Source organism: Marmota flaviventris, chromosome 3 (assembly GCF_047511675.1).
Source record: "Marmota flaviventris isolate mMarFla1 chromosome 3, mMarFla1.hap1, whole genome shotgun sequence".
NCBI classification, from domain to species: domain Eukaryota; kingdom Metazoa; phylum Chordata; class Mammalia; order Rodentia; family Sciuridae; genus Marmota; species Marmota flaviventris.
In genome coordinates, this window is record NC_092500.1 from 104280554 (window position 1) to 104306093 (window position 25540).

Below are 25540 nucleotides of genomic sequence, written 5' to 3' on the forward strand. Positions count from 1 at the left end.
GCAATATCTGTCTAATTGTGACAGAGGAAAGAGAAGAAGAGGAGAGGAAGGCAGCTCTCATTTTGCAGTCTCTGGGTGAGTAAGCTACATGGTGGCCAGAGAAGGTCAGAAGGAACACATGGCTATGACAGAATCTAGGAGAAGGGCTAGTATTTGATATCCAGTGTTAAGATTTTGATTTGTGTATTACTGTTCTATAAATAAGGTATCATATATATATATATATATTTAAATTATATATAAGGTATTATATATATATATATATATATATATATATATATATATATATATAGTCATAGATGGACACAATACCTTTATTTTATTTGTTTATTTTTTTTACGTGGTGCTGAGGATCAAACCCAGTGCCTCAAACCTGCTAGGCACAGGCTCTGAGCCACACCCCCAGCTTCAAATAAATTATTTTTTAAACATTGAAAAATAGTAAGCCTGCTGAAAACTAAAAAATAAATATTAAAAATCTCTCTCTCTCTTTAAAAAAAATTTTTAAAAATGAAAAATAATAAGGAAAGAAAATTTAAGAAATTGAAACTGAGATTGGTCCTGAGATTGCAAAATGCATTTCTCAGTGTCAAATCCTATCCCCAGAGTGCTAATTATGCTCAATAGAGTAATGGGAACTAGCATTTATTGGATATCAGGGACTGTGCTTGATGGTTAAAAAAAAGGAAACACATTCAAGTCTTATAAGTGAGAAAAAATAACAGTGTGTAACACTTAATGAGCACCTTCATGGTGCCAGACTCTGTTCTAAGTGCTTTAGATTTATTAACTCATTTACTGTTCACCAACCTTGCAGGTAAGCACTTTTAATATCCTCATTTTACAAGTGAGTAGAATAAAGCATATAAAGATTAACCATACCCAGGCCACATACCTAGGCAATGGCAGAGCTCGTACTCAAACTCAGATAGGCTATCTGCAGAGTACAGCACAGGACTCAGCCTCTGTGCTACATTGTCTCAAGCCTTCTACTGTACACCCCACTTGAAGATGAAGAAACTGAGGTAGATGAGGCAGCCAGTATTTAAACCGAGTTCTGTGTTAATTACAAAGCTTATGTTCAACATGAATTTTTCCCCCTAGCAATCATGCCAAATAAGTATCACCTTCCAACACAGCTACCTTAGGAAGTTATGTACTTATCTCAGAGCTGCACCATCTCTCCTCCTGTGGAAATTATTTATATGACAACCCATAGGTCAAAGGATAAAACTAGTTCATTCCTTCAGAGCCAGATAGATACTGTTCTTCACATCAGGTTGTAAGTGCTCCAACACTGCTGTCTTTGAGAATAGTTTGGCTATTCACAGTTCTTTGTCTTCCCATATAAAATTTAAATGTTTGTTAAGTTAAAAAAAATTGTCAGAATTTTCAGCAGAATTGCATTGAATCATTCAAGAGGGGTTGCCAGCTGAACAATAAAAAGACTTCTAATTCATGAACATGAGTAGATTCCCTCTATATCAAATATTCTTTCATATCCTGGAATACTTTAAACTTTTCAGCCTGTGGGGCTCACACATCTTTTGCTAAATTTGTGATTGTTTTATGCTATTATAAATGGAGCTGTTTTATAAATTTACTTTCTAAGTGTTAGTTGCTACTATGTAAGATACAATTGATATTTGCATATTGTATCCTGCAACTTTGCTAAAGTCATTTATTACCTCTAATAGCTATTTTTTGCAAGTTCCTCAGGATTTTCTATACAATATCACTTGTATCTGAAGACAGTTTTACTTATTCCTTTCTGGAATGTATTCCTTTTATCCCTTGCCTTGTTACACTGGCCAGGCACTCATGCACAATGTTAAATAAAATAGTGAAAGCCAACATTCTTGGCTTGTTCCTGATCTTCGTTTTTTTTTTTTTTTTAATTCCTAACTTTCTGAGAGTTTTTTTTTTAATGATAAAAAGATGTCAAACTTTGACAAATGCAATTTCTGTACCTACTGAAATGATCTTATTGTCTTTCTCCTTTATTTTTTTCATTTGTTGTTACATTGATTAATTTTCAGATGTTAAACCAACTCTGCATTGCCACTTAATTGTGGTGTATCATCTTTTATAATATGTTGCTGGATTTGCTAATATTTTATTGTAGATTTTTGCATTTATATTCATGAAGGATATTGGCCCATAGTTTTCTTAAGATGTCTTTATCTGATTTTAGAATGTCTTTTTCTAGTTTCTTTCTTATGATGTCTTTATCTGGCTGGGCACAGTGGCACATGCCTGTAGTCCCAATTACTTAGAAGGCTGAGGCATGAGGATCATAAGTTTGAGGCCAGCTTCAGGAACTTAGTGAAATCCTGTCTGAAAATAAAAAATAAAAAGAGCTAGGAATGTAGCTTAATGCTAAAGCATCCCTGGATTTAATCCCCAGTACTGGGGGGCGGAAAAAAAGAAAAGAAAGAAAAAAATATCTTTATCTGGTTTTTGGAATACTGGTACCATAAAATGAGCTGGAGAGTACTCCCTCCTTTATTTTCTGAAACAGTTTTTATAGGATTGGTGTTTTTGCTCCCATAAATATTGATAGAATTCACCAATGGAGCCATCTGAGCCTGAAACTTTTTTCAGATGATTTTTAATTATAAACTCATCTGAATTTCTTTAATTGACATAGAGCTGCTCAAGCTTTCTATCTTTTGGGGGAGTGAACTTTACAATTTATGTCTTTCTTGAAATGTGTCCATTTCATCTGTGTGTCACAATTAACGATGTAAAGTTGTTCAAAATAACAATGGAGAATTATTTTTTTAATATCTCAAGGATAAGCAGTGGTGTTCCCTCCTCTTTTGTTCTTTGTTTAAATATATAAGCAAGTAGAATTTTATTAAACTTATGCATAACATAATTTAAAAGAAGTGGTATTCTTCCACTAATAAGAGCGGTATAAGGCTATTGTGAGCCGCTGTAATAGATAAGCCTCTAAATCCCAGTGGTTTAATAATAAAAAGTTTATTTCTCAACAACTAGAAGAGTGAAATGGGCATTCAGATTTGGTTTTCTTTCAAGCGCTGGTTCAGGGACCTGGCTTCCTTCCATTTCCTGCTCTGCCTGTTCCACAGTGGTTTGCAAGGTCACTGCTCATGTGCTTTGAGCTGGTGGGAGGAAAAACAATGGTGGCTCCTGTGCAGGTTTTCATGGCTGAGGTCTGGGTATACAATGCGTCTGCCCACATTCCATTGGCTAGAATTCATTCACATGATCACACTGAACTGCAATGGAGCATGAAAAATATAATCAGCTCATCCAGGAAGATGAGCCCTCTGACTCTGAGATGGCTAGTAGTCTTAGCTATAGGTATCCTCCCTTTCTGGCCTTCACAAAAATCTCCTCAAAAACCAAACAAACAAAACCACATGAACATACTGGAATAAAGTCCAGCCTTTTGCAGTTTTAACTAAAGCTTTAAAATTGTACATCCATCCATTATGTGCTTGCAAATAATGGTAAGTATCGGGACATGCCTGGTTGCTTCCATCCATTTCAGCGAAGGCCCATTCAGTGAGGGCCAGATCCAGATTTTGTGTATCCTGATGCTCAAATAATTTTGTGGGACCCTGCTTTCTTTAAGGTTGGCAACTTTTCCTTTTTCATCTTTTTTTCCTCCTTTATGTAGGTTGGGCAGAGATTTCCCATCTCACTGAATTCCTTCTCAGAATTGGTACCTTTAATGCCTCTCTGTAAACTTAAGTTCTGAAACTAAATAGGTTGTAAGAGCCTAAATTCAGATACAGGAATGTAGAAAACTTTCTCTTGGGCACCTGTAACTTCATGGAAGTACTCTCTCTTTGCAGGACATTTTTTTCTATCAGGGGTTGGTGGAGTTTATGACCAGGTACTTCTTATTTGGGGTCCAGCATTGTTATCCACTAAGGTGTATCTCCTTTGCCCCATAAATAGAATTGTTAACTTCATTTGCCACTACTTTATCCATATTTTTTCATGGCTGTGACCAAAACCCCCAACAAGAACAACATAGAAGAGTAAAGTTTCTTTTGGCTGATGGTTTCAGATGCCTCAGCCCATAGAAAGCTTATTCCATAGCTCTGGGCTTGAGAATATTATAACCAAAGGGTGTGGAGGAAAAAAGCAGCTCAGGACAAGGGAGAACTCTTTTTTTCATTCTTGATACTAGAAATTTCTTTTCTCTCTCTCTTTCTTTCTGTGTCATTCACACTTGAGACTTATTGATTTTATTAGTTTTTCCAAAGGACCAACTTTTTTGTCTTATTGTTTTTTTTTTCTCTCTCCTTTTGTTCTTTATTTCATTGATTTCTGTATTTACTATTTCCTTTCTTTCGTTTGTCTAAGGCTCCATTTGCTCTCCTTTTTCTAGATTTTAAAGGTAACGATTTAAGCCAGATGCAGTGGCATATGCCTGTAATTCCAGTGACTCAGGAAGCTGAGGCAGAAGGATTCCAAATTGAGGGCAGACTCAGCCACTTTGCTAGGTCCTAAGCAATTTAGCAAGACCCTGTCTTCAAATAAAAGGGGTGGGGATCTGGCTCAGTGGTTAAGCGCCCCTGGATTCAACCCATAGTACCAAAAAATAAATAAATAAGGGTAAAAATTTAGATAAATTGAGACTCTTTTTTTTCTCCCTCTAATGGGCACTTAAAGCTATAAATTTCCCTGAGTGCTATCTTAGTTATGTCCCACAAATTTTGATATGTTATATTTTTATTATCATTCAGTACAAAATATTTTCAATCTCTCTTGTGATTTTTTTTCTTCAACCAATAAATGCTTAAAAGTGTGTTCTTTAGTTTCCAAATATTTATAGTATTGTTCTTAGTTTTTAATTTAATTTCATTGTGGTCAGAGAACAAACAATTTTATTTCAACTTTTTAAAATTAATTGAATTTTTTTTTATTATCCAGAAAATGTCCTATCCTGGTAAACATACCATGTGCACTGAGAAGAAGGTACATTTTACAGTTGCTGGATGAAGTGTTCTATAAATATCAATTAGGTCAAGGTAGTTAATCATGTCACTCACATTTTCTGTCTTTGCTGACTCTTTGATTATTCTATCAACTTTTGAGAAGCAATAAATCTCCAGCTGGTTAAAATATCCCATTGTGCCTTTTTCTTCCTTTCATTCTGTCAATTTTTACTTCATACATTGTAAGGCTGTAACTGGGGACAGACAAATTTGCGACTTTCATGTCACCTTGATTGATTAGTTCTTTTATCATTCTGAAGTGTTCTTCTTTATCTTTGGTGATATATTTTGTTTAGAAATCTATTTTTTTAATATTAATATAGCCACTCCACCCTTCCTGTGTTTACTATTTACATAATGTGTCTTTTCCTATCCATTTTAACCTATCTCTGTCATTCTATTTAAAATACAGTTTTATAGATAGCTTATATAGTTTTTCAAAAATAGATCCATTTTTAGAGCAATTGAAGGCTATGAACACTGCTAAATTGTAGTGAAAGTACAGAAAGTTCCCGCACACCTCTGAACCTCCCCCTCCATACACACAGCCTCCCCAGACAGATATATTTGTTAGAGTCAGTGAACATACATTGATGTTTCTTTACCACCCTAAGTCCACTGTTTACCTTAAGGTTTGCTCTTGATATTGTACATTCTATGATTTTAGATAAATGTAATGACGTGTCTCCATATTATAGTATCAAACAGAATAGTTTCACTCTAAAAATCTTCCCTGATTCCCCTACTCATTCTTCCCTCTCAGCAACCACTGATCTTTTTATTGTCTATATAGGTTTGCCTTTATTAAAGTATCATACGGTTGGAACCGTATAGTGTGTAGCCTTTTCAGTTAGCCTTGCTACCCAGTAATATTTAAGTTTCCTCCGGGTCTTTTCATGGCAGCTTATTTCTTTTTAATATTAAATAATACTCCATTGTCTGGATGTACCACAGTTTATTATTGATTCATCAATTGAAGGGCATCTTGATTGATTCCAGATTTTGGCAGTTATGAAAAAGGTTTCTATAAACATCTCTGTATAAGTTTTTGGCTCATTTGGGTAAATACCAAGAAGTAAGATTGCTGGATTGTAAGGTTAGAATATGTTCAGTTTTGCAAGAAACTGTTAAAACTTTCTGACAAAATCCAGCCTCTACAACAGTGAGGCCCTAAGCAACTCAGTGAGACTCTGTCTCTAAAAAAAAAATACAAAATAGGGCTGAGGATGTGGCTCAGTGGTTGAGTGCCCCTCAGTTCAATTCCTGATACCAAAAAATTAAAAAATAAAATCAATCATCATCTGGGGCTAGGGATGTGGCTCAGTGGAAGAGTACTTGTCTAACATGCACAAGGCCCTGGGTTCTACCCTCGGCATTGCAGAAACAAACAAAAATCTCTAAAAAAATCATCAATTTCAGTCTTTTTAGTTGGAGTACTTAGCTTATTAACATTTAATTTAGTTGTTGATATGAATGGAGGCAGGTCTATCATTTAATTCATTGTTTTATATTTTTCCCCCTGTAACATATTTCTCCATTTTTGCTTCTTATTTTTTAAAAAAATTATTTAAATTTTAGAAATTATTGTTTTAATTTTCCTGCTGCTTCTTTTTTTTAAAATATATTTTATTTTTTAGTTATAGGTGGACACAATATCTTTATTTTATTTGTATGTGGTGCTGGGGATCAAACCCAATGCCTCACGCATGGTAGGCAAGCGCTCTACCTCTGAGCCACAGCCCCAACCCTTCCTGCTGCTTCTTAGCTAAGCCTTTGCATCATGTTAAGTAGCTGACCTATAGGTTACAAAATATATCCTTAACTTTTCACAGTCCACTTGTAATTGATAATGTGCTTCCTCATGTAAATTCTACATGAAAAGTGCAATTTCTTAAATAGAAAACTCACCAGATGGAGTTAACAGCCAAATAGAAATGTTAAGGGAAAGAGTAAGCAAACTTTAGGATAAATCAATCAAAATGACTCAGAATGAGTAACAGAGAAGAAAAAGATTGAAAATAATATGAAAAAAAAAATCTTAGGAACTGCCAAATAGTAAAATATATATATATATATGAATCTCAGAAGGAGGGAGGAAAATAAAATTTAAAAAATTTTTAATTAATAATATTTAAACACTTCCCAAATGGAATGCAAGTCTGAATTTTTCAGATTCAAGATACTAAACAAACATGAAGTTGAATAAACATGAAGTCCACTCCAAGGCACATGGAGGTCAAACAGAAATAATAAGTCTTAAAGCATAAAGAGAACATCAATAACAAAGGACTTCCACTTGGTCATTTTTTTGTTGTATCTATTTCTGATGAAATTTCCCACTTCTTTGCTGGGATTTTGATTCACCCAAAACAACCTTTCCCCCTGGATTTTCACTTAGAACAGATATAAAACCCTTTAAAATTATAAAAATACTTTTAAACCCTTGCCTTTCAAATTCTAACATCTTGTTCACCTCCAGGTCAGATTTGGTTGACTTTTCTCTTAAGGATTTGTTCCATTTTTCTCTATGCTTTATGTGTGAAGTAGTTTTGGCTTGAATCTTGGATATCATGAATGCTAAGATTCCAGATTCTGTTTTCCTCTGATAAGTCTTGTTTTTCCCTTATTTTAGCAAATTTTCTTGGACTTGAACTAAAAACTCTGTTTCTTGGATTTGGTTTGGGTATCCCCTCTTTGACACTTTCTTTCTGGATATCCCCATTTTTTTTTTTTTAAGCATTCATGATTTTCTGGCTTCACGTGTTTCATTCCCCAGAATACAAAGCCAGCGTGCAGACTACATCTGCTGATTTATCTTTTCTTCTCCTGTTCTCCAAATAGACATGCAACACTAGAGGTTATCTACTTCTGTCGCCTCTTCAGTGCCTTCAAGTAGTCACTTTATGTAACATGTCCAGATTTGGGAGTTCAGGAATGGTTACAGTATCCAGAATAGTCTGTTACATGCGAAAGCAAAAGCCCATACTATATGATTCTTATGAAATGGAAATGTTCAGATTTATATATATCCCAGCTTACTCATCACAGTTGTCCTGAATGACCTGGAACTGCTTTAAAAAAAAATCAGGAGTACTAGAAATAATCTGCCATTGTCCTTGAAGGCAATTTTAAAAGATAAGGACCAAAGGAGTTGGGCAATGGGAGCATCCTTGCATAACAAGAACCAAGTCTGGCATCTCTCAAGGTGACAGAGACTACCATTCCCTAATATCTGTTCTGCTTCTCTCTTCGTTAAGCAAACAAACAACAAACACAAACAAGCCTGGTTTTTAAACTAAGCAAAAGCTACTCTGAATGAAAGCTTCATTTCCCAGTCTTCATTACACACAGGTAGCCATGTAACTAAGTTTTAGTCAGTGGAATGAAAATGGAAGTGTCAAGTTCAATTTCCAGGATGTACTGTTAATGAAGAATGGAGAGGTAAGCCCTTTTTGTGGTTCTTTCTTTTCCCTGCTGACTGGAATGCTGATGAGATAACTTAATTCAAGCAGCCATGATTAATCTTGAGGTAAGAGCCCTGTGCTAAGGTTGAAGAAGCCAGAATTCCTGATGCTATGGAGCTTCTGAGCCTGCTCTTGATTGCCCACCCTCCAGCTTTCCTTTATGTGGAAATAAAAAATAAACTTACAAATTTTTTAGGCATTATTATTTTTGAGATTCTATAATATTCAGCTAAATCAACTCAATAATTCTATAGGGGAGGGGAAAAAAAAGTCGTATTATTTTGCAGTCAAACCACCAGAACCTGGGAGATCTGTATTCCTTAGCAGCCTGGATAGCAATCATCCCACCCTACTCTACAGATAGACAGCACTGTAGAAATGAGCTTGAACACTAATGCTTCCCAGGCCTAATGTTCAGCTCCAGCTGAAAGTGTTCAGAAACCACCCCAGCCATCACTGCCAAGCAGACCTATCCCTTATCCCACATAAAATTCCTTTGACAGAATGTTCCATTCTCTTCTCTCTCAAGGCTGTCCTGAGTTATTCATTCACTCAAAAAAAAAAAAAATATATATATATATACTTAATGTCGTCCACTCAGACTTGGTTTCCACTCACTAATATACTCAATGCCTACCTGACATCTGGATTCCACTTTGTGGAAGTGCTAGATGAGGTGAGAGTTGTCTGGGGCCGGCATTCAGCCTCAGGATGTCACTCTCACAAGTCTATACCCTAACTCCACCTCACCTAATTATTTTGGTAATGCCTATATACAAAATAAATAAATAAATTTTAAAAAATCAAAACTAAGAAACAGAGTCAGATAACAGAGCCCAAAAGGCCCTTAGAAGTCACCATTTTGTTTCGTTTCACCTTCTTACACTAACGTTAAGTACACAGAGGCTCTGACAGAGTAGGAGGCAGGGACTTGCCCAAGGTTACAAAAACAGTGGCAAAGCCAGAACCAGGACTCAGATTTCCCCCCATTACATCTAGTCCTCTGACCTTTTCTCAATCATTATTTCCTTTATTCACACTTAATTCAAACACAAAGAAAGATGGTACATCTGTTATTGCCATTAGAAAATAAAACTTTTTACTTAAAAGCCATCCCATTTAGCTCAGTATCAAAGAGAGGAATTACCTTTGGCAATTTGCCTTTCAATTTGTTCACACTTAAGTCTGAAGAGTGAACTTGACAGCAGCCAAGACCAGGGCCTTTTTTTCTGGCTTTGGAACCCTTGGCACTAGAAGAAAATGAAGTCAGGTGAAAGTCACATGCTTACTTGCAAGGTAAGTTTCCACCAAGTGATTTTTGCCTAAGGCTAATTCTCAGAAATCCTTCTAACATTTTTTACCAGCTACTCTCTGTAGGACTGTTCTCTAACACTTTGTACTCAACAAAGCCAATTCTAAGGGGGGAAAAAAGAGAGCCAGAGTGAGTGAGAGATTGCCTTTGTTCCTGCATTCCAAGGTGCTGTAACTGTCACCTGTAATAAATAAGTTGGCAGTTTGCAGTAGAGAACTGGCTCTGGAGACCAGTGACCCTGCTCTCCTATGGCAGAAACAGCTGCCAAGTGCACACTTTCAGTCTGTATTCTCAGGGGAAGGAATGAAAGCAATTCTTTCAAGCTCCTTTTGTTTTTTATTTTATTTTTAATTTCATTTACTTGTCATTTCTATTCCTACATAATGATTCAGGGACAGTATGCCCTTTGTGCACTTTTTATTGATTTTTACTTTAAACAGACAAAATCTGCCCACAATTCAAACATCCTGGACTTGGTTGCTGCAAGTGTCTTCTTGGAATATTAACTCATAGTACTTATTTGGGTTTCATCTAATTTTGCAGTAGTGACCTAGAGCAATCTTTAGATATTTAAACCCAGATTGCAACTCCATTTGTCTGGTCCTGGGGGAAGAAGAGTCAGGGGAGTTCATCCACTAAGACTTGGTTTCCACTCATTGACTTGGCAGGTTTGGGCTCAGTCATCCCACTGAGAAATGACAGAGCAGACAGAAAAACCAGAAGGCTGGCAAGACTCCTGAGGGCCTGGGTTCAAGAAACCTCTTTAATTTGTAAGCTTTTTGGAATTAAAATCACTATGCACGCTTCATTATAAAAAAATAGCACCAAGAATACTTTTTTAAAAATGTGCTGTTCTCTGGCTGGGCAAGACAGAATCTATGGAACTTCAAAATGCTGCAAACCAAGTAAACATTCAAAGGAAATCTCTAAAGAAAAAGTTTAAAACTGTCTTCAGAGGTCATGTTAGTTATTTATCCTAGGACTTTTAAGAGTGAGAGAGCTGCCAAGTACAAAAAAGCTGTAATGACAGGTTTTTACCCTGAGGCAGGTTAAATAAAAAGAAGAATAAGCACAGGTAGAACAAAACAGCACAGTCCTTCTTTAGGAAGTCGGAAAGTTTTCCATCTTCCTACAGAGACCAACCAGAACTGCCCTGGAATGTCTGCCCTTGCATCTGTAAGCATAAGAGTCAGAATAAAATTAAAACACCATACCTTTCCCTGTTAGGTGAAGTACAACCACAGATCAGTAGGGAATGCTGTTGTTTTTGCTTTTCCATGTTCCAGGGAGGGGATGCTTCAGACAATATTTGGTTTGTGTAGTCACAGCTTTGAATTTTTCATTTTTCTTCCCCATAATCATATGCTTTTTATTTCTGTCCAATACTTTGATCCACATTGCTTAGATACTGTAACCATTTTCTTGAGCATTTGGGATCTAAAGCAGGTGTGGGCAGCAGAAGTGAGAGCCAGACTTGGTGGAGGCATTCTGATCCCACCGATAGTCCACAGCAGGGCACAAGATGGTCAATACAAGAAGGAAAGCAGGTGCTTAAGCAAGGTGTGCTGACTGTGAGAAACAGAATAGCTGGCTCACCAGGATGGAAGCCGGCTAAAGAGCAGCCACTGAACCCAAGAGTCAAATGGGGCTAATGGGATCATCTGGTCCCAAAGTCCACCCAAGGCAGGAATCCTCTGCACAAGGTTACTTGGCCAGTAGTCAGCCAATCCCTGCTTGGAAAAATCAAAAATATCTCTGGGTAACACGGTACAGCACTCAGATCCCTCTCCAACAAAGGATTTAGCAAATCAGCCTCAAAGAATGTGTTCAGCTGGTACCCTCTAGCTGTTAAGCCTTCAGGGTGTTTCAGCTTTTGAGCTAAAATCAGTCTCTTTGGCAGTCCCCAGGCAACAGCCAAGCAAGGCAGTAGTATAAAGACCCAATCACTTCTGCCCCTCATGGGTTCCTCTAAGGTATCACCTTTGCTTTGAAGCTCCATAGGGTCTGAGAGATCCTGTGAGACCTGAACCATACGTAGCCTGAAGGCTCTCCTGCCCAACCTTGCTTTCTCTCGCATTATAGTTCGCACTTGGAATTTCCTCTAAAGGCCCAAGTGTGGAAAGTTTGGTCCCCAGCCTGTGGTTCCTTTGGGAGGTGGAGGAACCTTCAAGAGGTGGAGCTAAAGGATGGGGAGCAGGGTGGGTGGGTGTGGCTTGGTGGCAGAGCACTTGCCTAGCATGTACAAAGCCCTAAGTTCAATTCCCAGCACACTTAAGGAAAAGAAAAAAGAAAAAGAGGCGGGGCTAGTGGAAGGAAGTTAAGTGATTGAGGACATGCCCTTGAAGGGGATATTGGGACCTCAGCCCCTCCTCTTCTAATTTTCCCCCACAGTGACCATGAGGTGAGCAGCCTCCTCCACTCTATGCTCCAGCTATGATATATTGCCACTCCACAGGTCCAAAAGCAACAAGCCAAGTGATCATGTATTGAAACTTCTGAAATCATGAGCCAAGATAAATCTTTCCTCCTTCTAAGTTGATTTATCTCAGGTATTTGTCACTGTGATGGAAAGTGGGCCATATGTACCTCCTTTTTTTTTTTTTTCTAGGTGTCACTTCTCAAAAAGCCTTAATAATGAAAGCACAGGGAATTTTTTTGTGAATATGTCAGTATTCTATAAGAAACCCTAACAGTGGAAACATGCCATTATGTATTTGTCAAAATGCATAGAACTTTAAGGCACAAAGAGTGAACCTTAATGTATGCAAATTGAAGAAAAATAATTTAGGAGCTCAGATGATCCCAGGATGAAATGCGAATTGTGATTAAAAACAATCTAACTGTATTATAAATTTGTGAAAAATCTTCACTGAAGCGGGAGTGGGGGTAAAGATGCTGACCTAAGTAACTCTGGAAATGAGTAGAGTCTATTAAGATAAAGGCGAAAGAAACTGCACTGTAATCTAGTTGACGAAATTGTTTCCTGTGGGGGTCCATGGTAACAATTCTAATACCACCACACATGTATATTGCAATTGAACAATTACGTAAATGGATAGCAGATGGTGGGAGCCAGGATTCTCATTGTCGTAGTGGAAAATTACAAATTGGAAAGGGGAGGTCTAGAATGATCCTTGTGGTAATGGATTAGAGTTGGAAGCATCAGTATGAATTCATGTTTATGTTAACATATAGTTGGTTACACACAGAAATATTTTAAAATGGTGTATATACACAGATTAGCACATGCATAATCTCCTTGTTTTATCAGCTGAAAGGGTACTGACACACCCTAATATTGACACATCCAATACTGAGATCTTGGTTTTTAATATCATTCTCCAAAATAAATAAAGGAACCTGGGTTACTTGGAGAAATAGCTGAATCTAAGACTGGGGTTGGAAATATACAAGATCCACCTGGAACATCTTGTAATGGTAGGTGCATCTTGTAGTTTTTTTAAAAAAAAAAAAGTGCTCAAGAAACAAATACCAAATCCCAAAATGATAGGAGTATTGCAAAGGGACACAAAAGTCAAATGAAAGAGTACCCAATGTCCAAAGCTATAAAGTATACAATAAACATACATGAGTCCCTACTAATATAAATAAATGATTAAACATAAGTACATGAAAAGATGAGATAAATCTACTATGAAGGAATTCTAAATAATTTATGTGTGAACTCCACCTTCAGTGAGGCAGTGCTTAACTTTCCACTTCTAAGTGTGGACTGTGCACAGTGACTTCCTTCCTAAGAGTACACAATAAAAACAGAGACATCTGACAAACACTACTTCAAGCCAGGTGATTAAGGTCAACACCAGGAGTGATGTCATCACAGGTACTTTTAATAGGATATGGTGAGAATGACAATTTACTTCCCCCAAATATAAATTCCGCTGTAATCATAAGAAAAACACAAGACAAATTCCAAAGAAGAGATATTCTACAAAGTACTGGACCCAATTGTCCTCAAAACTATCAAGGTCATCAAAACCAAGGAAAGCCTGAGAAAATATCAAGCCAAGGAAAACCTAAAGGGACATGACGACCAGATAAAATATGGCGTCCTGGATAGTAGACTTTGGGCAAATACCAAGAAAATCCAAATTAAGTACGAACTTAGGTTAATAAGAAACTATCAATATTGGTTCATCAAATGTGAAATAAGAACCTCACAAATGTTAGATATTAATAATAGGGGAAATTGGATATGGAGTATATGGCAATACTGCACAATCTTCACAATTTGTCTGCAAATCTACAACTGTTAGAAAATCTATAACTGTTACAAAAAGTTCATCTAAAAATAATTCCTTATATTACTAAAATGAATTTAATTATACTTAGATAAATGTGCCTGCTAGTAATTTTTACCATCGTGAGTGGCACTTGACAGTCCTCTGCCTAGATTTCCCCCCACCGTACGTTTTCATGTGCCCGCTCTTTGTTGACAGTCAGGGCTCTATTCAGACATCATGACTTCAGGGAGAGTTTTTCAAACTACCCAGTCTGAAGCAGCACCTCCCAATCCCATACACATTCCTTCTCATCTTGTCTTGGTTCCTTCCAAAATTATTTTGCTTTTGTGTATTGTCTCATAACCACCTCCATCCATTAGACTCAGTACCACATAGTGTCATCCACAGTTACTTCTCAATTCCTAGACAAGTACCTGGAAATACAGTGAGCACTCAAAAAAATTGTTGGATGAATAAATTAAAAAATAGGTCTAAATCCTTTACATATGATAGTCATTCAAACATACAAACTTTCACTCCTTCTAGTTTTCTTTAGGCAAAAAATCTCTACCAGGCATGGTGGCATACGCCTGTAATCCCAGCTGCTAGGGAGGCTAAGGCAGAAGGATCAGCAGCCTCAGCAAAAGCAAGGTGCTAAGCAATTCAGTGAGACCCTGTCTCTAAATAAAATATAAAATAGGGCTGGGGATGTGCCCCCTCCCCACAAAAAAAAAAGTATCTAGATTCTTCAGCATTCCTCTTGACACAGTTGCCTTGTACTTAATTATGATATAGTAGTAGTAATAATAATTTTGTTGAGGGCTGGGGATGAGGCTCAAGCGATAGCGCACTCATGCGTGCAGCCCGGGTTCGATCCTCAGCACCACAAACAAAAACAAAGATATTGTGTCCGCCGAAAACTAAAAAATAAATATTAAAATTCTCTCTCTCTCTTTAAAAAAGTAATAATTTTATTGATTTATCACTTTACTTTGTGCCATGCACTGCGAAGGACTTTTAAAAGAGTTTCTTTTTTAATCCTCACCAAAAAAGTAGGCTCCACGAGTCAGTACTACTGAAGATCTCTGGAATGTCGTTATCCCTCTTAAAGAGTGGCTCCAGATCTGGACTCCGCTCTCTGGATGTGATCTGGATGGCCTGACCATTGTCTTCTCTGATGTATTCTATCAAAATCGCCTATGTGGAGAGGTGGGTTGGCTTAAGCAATGAACTTACTGTTTGTCTTCTACCAGTGAGCATCACATTGGTCTGGAACAAGATTGGTGCTATGGCAGAATATAATTCCATTTCCTCACCACGGGCACCATTTAGTTCTGCTGGCTTGTTTTCACAGCATGACTTTCTCAATGAAGGAAGCTCCGTGTTAGTCTATATTTTGGCACAGTCATCCATCTCATTGTGGACTGGCACTTTGAGTAGCACTGATCTCAGCCAAAATTCTCAACATGATTTTTAAAAAATATATTCTTTTTAGTTGTAGATGAACACAATACCTTTATTTATCTATTTTTTTATGTGGTGCTAAGGATCAATCCCAGTTCCTCATGCATGCTAGGAAGCACTCTACCACTGAGCTACAACCACAGTCCTCTCAGCATGATATTTTATTCATGTTGTAACACAGGTTCAACATCTAGTATATTACTACTGCCTACCAACTTCCAGTAAGAGGACCTATTTGGGATCTAAATCCTAAAAAGAATACTTAAAGATGGCCCAGGAGAGCAGTTGGTGACAAGTCGTGAGAGGAAGACATAGTGGAAAATCCTTAAGATTGGTTCCCAAGATTTCTGTCTTTATCCTGGGCCTATCACTAACCTGCTATGAGTAAGAAAATTTCCATTTCTGGATCTCATCTATAAGAAAGGGTGACAGAGCTCCCTGATTTCTAAGGGCCTTCCAGGTTTTATGGTGTAAGATTCAACTCTTTGAGTCAAAGGACTCCCATACTCTAAATGTCCCTAGACTGGACCTTCCACAGTTTTCATGCCCCATCATAGCCCACCATCTTGACTGCCACAATGCTTTGCCTGGGGACAAATTAGCTGGCTTCAGAAGGGGAATATCACAATGATATCCAGCGGCCAGGCCCCAAGATAAAAGAATTAGTCTAGGGGCTGAAAGTCTTCCCCAAAGATGGACCGATACTTTGGTCAAGCATAATGATATCAATACACAAATTCCATTAGAATTGTTCTGAAGGAATTCCATGTGTTTGTCATACTCTGTCATAGGCCAAATAATAACCTCCAAGATGTCAATTCTTAATTCCTAGAACATGTAAATGTTACATATTTGGAACAACATCATCTTATTTGCACATGTGGTACCCTATTTGCTAATGTGATTAAATTAAGGATTTTGAGACGTGGAGATTATCCTAGATGATCTGGGTGGGCCTTAAATACCATCAGAAGTATCTTTATAAAAGGGAAACAGGAGAAGTTTCCACATACAGAAATAGATGGCAAAATGACAGCAGTGATAGATTTTGAAGTGATATCATCACAAGTCAAGGAATGCTGGAAGCCACCAGAAGCTGAAAGAGGGTAGGGACAAAGAACAGATTATCTCCCAGGGCATCTGGAGGGAGCACATCCCTGCCAATGCCAATCAAGCCCAGTGAGGCTGACTTGGATTTCTGGACTCCAGAGCTTTGAGAGAATAAGTTTGTTGCTTTAAGCCACCAAGTTTGTGGTCATTTGTAACAGTAGCCATAGGAAACTAATATACTTTGCTCCGTTCAGTTATATTTTCCTTTCATACAGATTGGTATGGTTTAGATCCTCAATGTTGCCTAAAGGTTCATGTGCTAAAGGCTTGGGCCCCAGCCTGTGGTGCTGTTGGCAAGTGATGGAACCTTTAGGAGATGGGGCTTGATGGGAGGAAGTTAGGTCATTGGGGCTGTGCCCTTAAAGGGGATATTGAGCCCTTGGCTCCCTCCTCCCTCTTTCTGCTTTCTGGCCACCATGAGGTGAACAGCTTTGCTTCACCAAGGCCTCCAGTTATGATGTTCTGCCTCAAAGGTCCCAAAACAACAGAGCTCACCGACCATGGACTGAAACCTCTGAAACCTTGAGCCAAAATAAATCTTCCTCCATCAGGTGCAGTGGTGCATACCTGTAATCCCAGCAACTCACGAGGCTGAGGCAGGAGGATCACAAGTTCAAGGCCAGCTTTAGCAACTTAGAGAGACCTTGTCTTAAAATAAATAAAATAAAATAAAATAAAAAGGGCTGGGAGTATAGTTAAGTGGTAAAGCACCCCTGGGTTCAATTGTCAATACGGGAGAGGAAAAAAAAAAGCAATTTCCTCCTTTAAGTTGATTTATCTCAGGTATTTGTTCCAGCAGAGAAAGCTGACGGACACAGTTTCTCTTTTTCTAATGAACAAAGGATGCCGGTGAATAAAAAAAATTTCAATCTGAAAATAAAAGAGCTGTTTACAGAAGTCCAAGTAGAGTTTGGAAGACCACAAAAGATAACTGAGTACCCCTGGACTGTCTATACAGAGGAGAAGACCCTGCTACCACCCTTAGCTCAAGGTCAGGAGGAAAGAGCTGAATGGAGAGCTGGCTGGCTGCCTGATCAAGCTGTGGCTTCAGTCAGAGAACACACCCTGCCCGTGGTGACCCAGCAGGAAAGGAGCAAGGGAAATGCCTACCTTCCTACCACCACTCCCTTCCTCTGACTCCCTACAGGTGTCTTCCATTTGGGTGAATCTAAGTAGAAACCAAATGCAAGGGAGTCATTAAGGCCAGAGCAGTGGAGGCTAGAGAGTGGATTTAAAAGAGCAAATGGAAACACCTAGTAGGCATGTAACTTTAATCCCTTCTCAAGACTATCCACCCAGATCAATTTAGTTTTGTGAACTAGAGGGGGCCCTGGACTCTGGCCATGTGGCCTTGGGAAATTCACTGCCTCTCTAGGCCTCCTTTTCTTCAGCTGTGAAAGGCTGGGTTTAAAATAGAGTCTCTAAGATCCCTCTTAGCTCTGGTGGGCGTGATTCTGGAAGCAGACTGAATGCCTTACCAGGTTAGGCTAATGTGTGCCTTGAGTCCTGACAGCTGTTTATTTACTAAAGTACATGCAGGCCTTTCTTTCCATGACGTACACATCTCAGCATCTGTTCAAGCACATGCAGCGCATGCTGGGTACTGAGCCACTCGAGTAGGCTGTGCTCCCATGCAGCACGCAGACATATCACAGGCATGCTGGAAAAGGAAGCATTAGACCAGAAACCCACACTGGGTTCTGGAGGACCAACTCAAAAGCCCAAGAGGCTGGCAGTAAGGCAAGCCACTTACCCATCGGCTGGGTTGGCAATTGGTGGGCACGCCTGCTGTTCCTTAAGAAGACCAGGGAGGCCTCAGCAGCTGGCTACAGCCGAATAGCCCTCAGGCTGGTCAGCAAGTCCACTGGCAAGCCCAGAAAGCCCAGCAAAGGGTTGACTGCCAGAAACCATGCAGATGGTAATAATTACCCAGAAAAATCAAGCTATGGAAAGTTCCAAGGGTCCAGGAAAGTCCTACATTACACAAAGAACATACTGAGCCCTCCCTTGCTGCCTTGGGGCATTTTGTTCTGTATTTTGTCTGCTTTTTCAACTCTTCCTGTCTGCTTGGGTCTCTCTGGAACCTCTTTTAAAAAATAGAGGGTGAGGGTAAAGAATAAAGCATCCTCATTGCTGCTCTAGGGCTGAAACTGCAGAAGGCATAGAAGCCTTCCCCCCGTGCCCATCCCCATGTATCTTGGGTGGTCTGGCATAAACAACAGATTCCCTCCCTTTCTCCCACCCTACTCCTAGTCATTAAACTAGGACACTCCATAATTACTGATGGGCCCCAAATGAGACCTGGTATATAGTGTGTGATTTGGAGGAGAGAGTAAGGCCTAAGGAGGACCTATATTCCAAATCCTTAAAAACTGTCCCCAAACTGCTAATGATTGCCAAATTCCATGGTCATCTTGTTCCCAGCAAAACAATCTGATCCTTGTTATACACACACCCACACTTGGGTGGTATGTGCTTAAGGTTTGTCCAGTGAATTAAGGGCCTGCAAGCCTTACAGAGCTAAGGAAATGAGGGGAGTCTGAATGTGAAAGGCTGAGAAGGTGGATGGGAGAGAGGCTATAGAGAAAGATGAAGGCTCTGGACATCAAGGAATAACATTATGCCCTTCATACAGATGCCTAGAGCTGTCCCTGTTGAGCTGGTGCTATAAATATTCTGAAAATTCAGGTAAGCAGCATCACTAGTGACTAACACACCAAAAGGCTATGACCTGGACTTTCAAAGCTCCTCTCAGGTGGGAGGTTGCCTTTCCAGCCCAGATAACAACCATGAAGTGTGGTTACAGGCTGCCTCAGAAGTCGTCTTATTCCAAACACTCTTGCTACCCACTATCACAGTGGAACCTAAAAGTCTCCCATTAGATCCCACACCAGTACATGAATTTGTTTTTTACAGCAGTCCATTCTTATCCAAGATTTCTCTTTCCGGGGTTTCAGTTACCTACAATCAACCATGATCTGAATGCATTAAGTAGAAATTTTCAGAAATAAAAAATGCAGAAGTTTTAAACTGCACATGGTGCTGAATAACATGATGAAATCTCACACTATCCCCTTGTCCCTCCTAGGATGTGAATCATGCCTTTGACCGGTGTATTCATGCTGTATAGGCTACCTGCGCGTTAGTCACTTAGTAGCAGACTCAGTTATCAGAAAGTTGCAGTATCACAGTACCTGTGTACTAGTAACCCTTCTTTTACTTAAAAGCCCCAAGGCAAAAGAGTAGAGATGCTGGCAATTTGAATATGCCAAACAGAAGCACAAAGTGCTTCTTTTAAGTGAAAAGTTGAAAGCTCTTTATAAGGAGAAACTGCCTGGCCATTTTGTTGTTGTTGTTGTTATTGTTTTTGCTTAGGGCATCTACCTGTGCATCTCCTGTCAGGTGCCCTGGGCATCTTCCAACCCCTGCTCTACAAAATACCTAAGAGGGTTTCACTCAGATTTAGTGTTTTGAGAGTTACCATTCCTACTACTCTTTCCATTCACTTCCACATTAGGTCTGTCTGTCTGTCTATTCTTTTATTTTTCCTTTTTTTTTTTTTTGTAAGGGGGATTGAGCCTAGAGATGCTTTACTACTGAGCTACATCCCTAGTCCTTTTTATTTTCTTATTTTGAGACAGAATTTCTCTAAGTTACTAAGGATCTTGCTAAATTTCTGAGGCTGGCCCTGAACCTGTCATTCTCCTGCCTCAGCCTGCCAAGTTCCTGGGATTATAGGTGTGCATCACCATGCCCAGTCAATATTCAATATTCCTTAAACAGATAGAAATGGTTTAAATCAGGGAGAATTAGATTTACTAGAATTTTAATGTCAAACTTAAGCATCCATACCCCCCATTAGGCATTCCCCTGAGTTAGAATCCTAACTCTAGCACTTATCAGCTGGCTGACTTTTTCATGTTATTTTTCTTCTCTAAACCTTGCTATCCTCATTTTTAAACTAGGGAAAATAACAGTACTCACCTGACAGGCAGTCATGAAGTCTAGTCAAAGGGATAATGCATAGGAGCACTTCCCACAATGCCTGGCTCAGAGTAAGTGTTCAGTAAATGTCAGTCATGGATTTATTTCTCACCTACTTGTATTTCCAGTAAAAGTTGGCAAAGTGATGCATGTGAGTTTCAAGATCATTATAAATCTAATCCAGACTTGGGCTGTGCTCACAAATTTGTTCTTTGAAAAATGCACAAAATTCGTCTGTAAGTCATGACCCCTCTTCTGTTTTTTTAGATAAGCTACATATAGCTCTTAACGTTTATATCTCAGCTTGAAATTCTAAAGTCAATCTCTCAGAAATATAAGTGGTTCAGCCAATGGCATTTGGAAAAAAACAAGCACATTTTTTGTTTGTTTGTTTTTGTTATGTAATGGACCCAAGATGACCCATCTAATGTGTGACAGAGCCAGGATGTGCTCGCAGACAGTCTGGCTGCAGAGCTTAGCTCTCTTTCATTAAACTGTACTATCCTGGGCTGTGTATGTAGCTCAGAGATAGAGCACTTGCTGAGCATGTGAAAGGTCCTGGGTTCAATTCCCCGCACCACAAATAAACAAATATAATAAAATTAGAGTTAAAAACTATACCATCTCATAGATAAATGAAATTCATCAGGGGTACAGCATGACTAAAAGTCACTCCACTTACTCACAGGAGCACTCTTCCTTCCATAGAACATTCTGTGCTGACCCTTTAACCCTGCTCCTCCCAGGCTATTTTCAGGGGCATCATTTGTCAAAATATAAAAGAACCATCATCACAACATATCCTTACTGCTGTCAAACAGGGCTGCAAAAAAAATGTTCAAGGCATTGTGGCTCAAACTTGGGTATGGATTCCAAACCCACCATCACCATTAACTGGCAGGTTGCCCATGGGCCAGTCACTTAAGGTCCCTTCCTCTAGATTCCTCATCAGTGGAGTGGGGATCATGCCTCCTTGAGCTTTTGCGAAGATTATGTGAGCTGCTCTTTTAATAATGTGCTCAACATAATGTCTGGCTCAATGAATAAGCAGTTATAATTAAGGAAGATCAATAATAAGCTATTATGATTATTGATTACATAGTCCATAACTGGGAGCAGAATTGAGATGGCCACCTTCAGAGAAGACTGAGAGAGGGGCTAGGTAGTAAAATAAGCTCTCCAGGGTGCTGCTCCTTGTACGTCTCTATAAAGAGGAGAGGGTGCCTGAGACGGAGGAGTTCACTCCCTGAGCCTGGCTGGCACACAGCCTCCAGCAGGCACCCCACAACAGGACATGATCATTACAGGAGGCAGATGGGAGGACCAAGTGAGCTTAGACAGGGAAGCCAGAAATCCCTCTGCCAGAAGCAGTCATTTTCAGTCTAGGCAAAGCACTACTTGTCAGCAGTTCTGCACATTATTTCAGAAAACTTTTTCAACTGGAAAAGTTGGTCAGGTAAAGATGGAGCTACTCCATTGGAAGTAGAAAAGGAGATACCTGCAGCACCTACATGATGTTGGTCTCCATGTTGAAGTCCTCAGTAAAGGAGGCCCAGCATCCCCTCCAAAGAGCAATGGTGTTCTAACATAGCAGTTGGGAAATATATGTAAGAGGTGAACCCTGCCCTTCTTGAGCTTAGTATAAGGCAGGCTGGCAGCTGAACACCAGGCACAAATCCTAACAGGCACTATGGGCACTTCCTACCAAACTCTGAGGCTTCTCAGTTTGGAAGGGATCCCTCAACAGTTATACTGCCCAGTGAAGAGCACGTTTGCATTGTTCACCTTCAGTAAAACAGTCTTAAATTTTTATCTCTCACAACACCTGTGTGAAATGGTATTATTATTAGCCCATTTCCTAGATGAGGAAATTGAAGCAGAAGGCAATTAACTATCCAAAGTCATCCAGTTAGATAATGCTGAAACTCAGATTCAAACCTGGTCTTCTTGATTTCTGAGCAGAGCAGCCTAGATTTGAGACCCACGCTGCCTCAGTCCCTCCTCTGACTCTTACTAGTTGTGTCTCTAGCCTCAATTTCCTCATCTGTAAAATAGGAATGATGATAACAATACCTACCACCCTTAGAATAGTGGTTGGTGCAGGGCAAGTGCTCAGTTATCATTAAGGAAGATCAATAATAGTTGCTACCTCAAGATACCAACCAGTGGGCAGTGACAATTTTGTTCAATTCCCACCTCATTTAGTTAGCCTGTCAAGAGAACAGTGCATGACAATACGTGACTGAGGAGCAAATTATGTAGTACAGAGAGTAAAGGCCATAGATGTTCAGAGAAAAGGCATTTAAAATGACTCATTTATGACTGCTTCATAAGTTTTTGAGTACTCCTTGTGCAGAAGCCATGCTGAGTTCTCTGATCCCATCCAATGTCAGCACATGTACCGCCAAAGCTAGCTTTTCAGCCACTGGCTGCTGGGAACATGTCCCTAACAAAGACAAAGGCCACGTGTGGGCTTCTGAGTAGACCAGTTAGCTCTCTCTCTCTCACACACACACACACACACTCACACACACCCCTATTTCAGACAGCATCTGAGTTCTGTCTAGAACTACAGCCCTGGTGCTCAAAGGCTCTGACCTCAGGCTTGTGCCACATCCCCACACCTGGAGAAACAACTCCAGGCATGTGTCCCATGATGGTGGGTGGGAGGCAGGAGACAGCATCATGGGCCAGAAGACAGCATCCAGGTCCTAGGAAACAACCAGGTCTTCACCTCAGTCATTGCTCTCTGAATCTTTTCAGAGCTGAAGGTACTTATGAATGCTCCTCGACATTCCAGGGACGCAGAAAAGAAACAGAGAAATCAGGGAATTCATATCAATTTCCCAGAATTCTGCCTTTAATACTTCCCACACCCAACAAAATGTGTGCTTTCTGGGACGCAGTAATTAAAGTTCAATTTGGAAAGAGAAAGGGAGAAGGGATGACGGATCTCACCCCAGATTCCCCTCATCCACCCACTACCATGCACTGCATAAGAAAACACCCCAGCCCAAAGCTGAAAGGATCGGCGCCTCGTTCAGCTCAATAAATGTGAAATGACAGCAAGAATGTGCAGTTCCTACCTCTTCAGCGGGGTCCCCTTGCACCACCTGCTAGGGCTGATCCATCCCCTCTCCTTGGGAAGCCGAGCCGCGGATCAGGGAGGAGTTCCACGGAAGGAAGGGGAGGGCAGGGCAGGGTCTCCCCACCCAAGCACTTGGGTAGAGGGACAAGGATGTTTTGTAACTCCTGGCTGGAACTTCCAGAGGCAGAACAGGAAATGTCCACTGGGGCCAGGATCTCAAGTGAGAAATCGGTCGGGTCTCCTTCGCTGGGGAGCTTCCTGAGCGCTCTGCACGGTGCCCTGTCTGGAATTTAAAGCTCCCTCTGACATCCGGTGCCTTCCCCCCTTACACTTTCCTCCAGAACATTTTTTCTTCTTCTTCTTCTTCTCTGAATGGAACGTCAGCTTCGTTCCTGGCATGCTGGAAACATTTCCTTCTGCCTAAACTTGGATCAGGAACACTCTCCCCTTGAGAGAGAATTTCTCATGTTACAAAGTTCAATTTAAAAAAAAAAAAAAAGTGAGCTATTTGCTTTGCCAACTTTTGCACTGGGAACATCATTGATGGATTTTTTTTCCTGCCCTGATCCTCTGGATTTCAAGAAACACACACACACACACACACACACACACACACACACCTCCATCTTACTGACTTTTTACTTTTTATCTTAACCCCCTCCCTCCCCTGTGGAAAAACAACAGTAGCTGGTACATGGTTCCAGTAAAGATGTCCTTCATCTGTGGGCTCCTAGGCTACTGCCCAAGTCAGCCTTCTTCATGCTGATGTGTCACTGGCCGTGCAGTGTGTGGTGAAGGAGAGAAAGCGTAATCATGGTCTTCAAGGACCTCTCTTGGTTCTAAGTCTTTTGATGATGGTCACACAGGAATTGACTACCTTTCCCAAATGATGTCCCAGTCCATTACAAACTACCTCCTCTGCTCCCCAGGGATGATGGAAGTGTATGGGACTGAGAAGTTCCATCAGAATATTTAGTTGTTGATAATTGCCCAGAGGGTGGCATGTCTGTGAATTATTAAATGCCACCACAAATTGGGAACCTTTAGAGTACTTGTTGACCCCTGCAATAAAATTCAGTACTTCTCACCGTGCTAATTGGAGATTTGTTCACAGACAGGAAATGAGAAGGTCTCCTCTCCTCTCTGTATTAAAAGAAGATAGAGGGGCTGGGTTGTGTCTCAGTGGTAGAGTGGTCGCCTAGCACGTGTGAGGCACTGGGTTTGATCCTCAGCACCACATAAAATAAATAAAATAAAGATATTGTGTCCATCTACAACTAAAAAAAATTTAAAAAAGAAGATAGAGAATAAACAAACTATTAGTGCAAGCAAGATGTAAGGGGGAAAAGTGTGTGTGTGTGGGGGGGGGGTTTCCAATTAATCAGGTTATAAAAATTCTTTTTTTTTAATTAGTTGTTGATAGACCTTTATTTTATTTATTTGTATGTTGTGCTAAGAATCGAACCCAGTGCCTCATGCATGTTAAGCAAGCACGCTACCACTGAGCCACAACCCCCAAAATTCTTTAAACAACTTTTTAACTGTAATACCTATAATCCCAACTATTAGGCAGGAGAATCACAAGTTCAAAGCCAGCCTGGGCAATTTAGTGAGACCCTGTCTCAAAATAAAAAAATTAAAAGGGCTTAGTGGTAGAGTCAGGGGCAGAACAATCCTAGGAACCATAAAAAAAAATTGTTTGACTGACATATAAAACCATAAAAATAGTACACATTAAAGAGGTGTCATGATGTTTCAAAGCATGCATACGTTGTGTGATGTTTAAATCAGGTAAAGCATATCTACCTCCTCAAATATTTGTCATTTCTCTATGTTGAAAACATTCAAAAACCTTTCTTCTAACTTTTTGAAGTGTCAGTATTATTGTTGTCTGT

The 25540-nt window shown here is 39.7% G+C and overlaps 1 protein-coding gene across 1 annotated transcript in view; it reads right to left on the bottom strand.

Moving 5' to 3' along the window:
- Tacc1 (transforming acidic coiled-coil containing protein 1) overlaps nt 1-24016 on the bottom strand; it is a 117493-nt gene extending 93477 nt beyond the window's left edge. The window contains exon 1 of the mRNA XM_071610185.1: nt 23644-24016. The gene's annotated coding sequence lies outside the window, so the exon portion shown is untranslated. The remainder of the gene's footprint in view (nt 1-23643) is intronic.
- Between the last annotated feature and the right edge of the window lie 1524 nt (nt 24017-25540).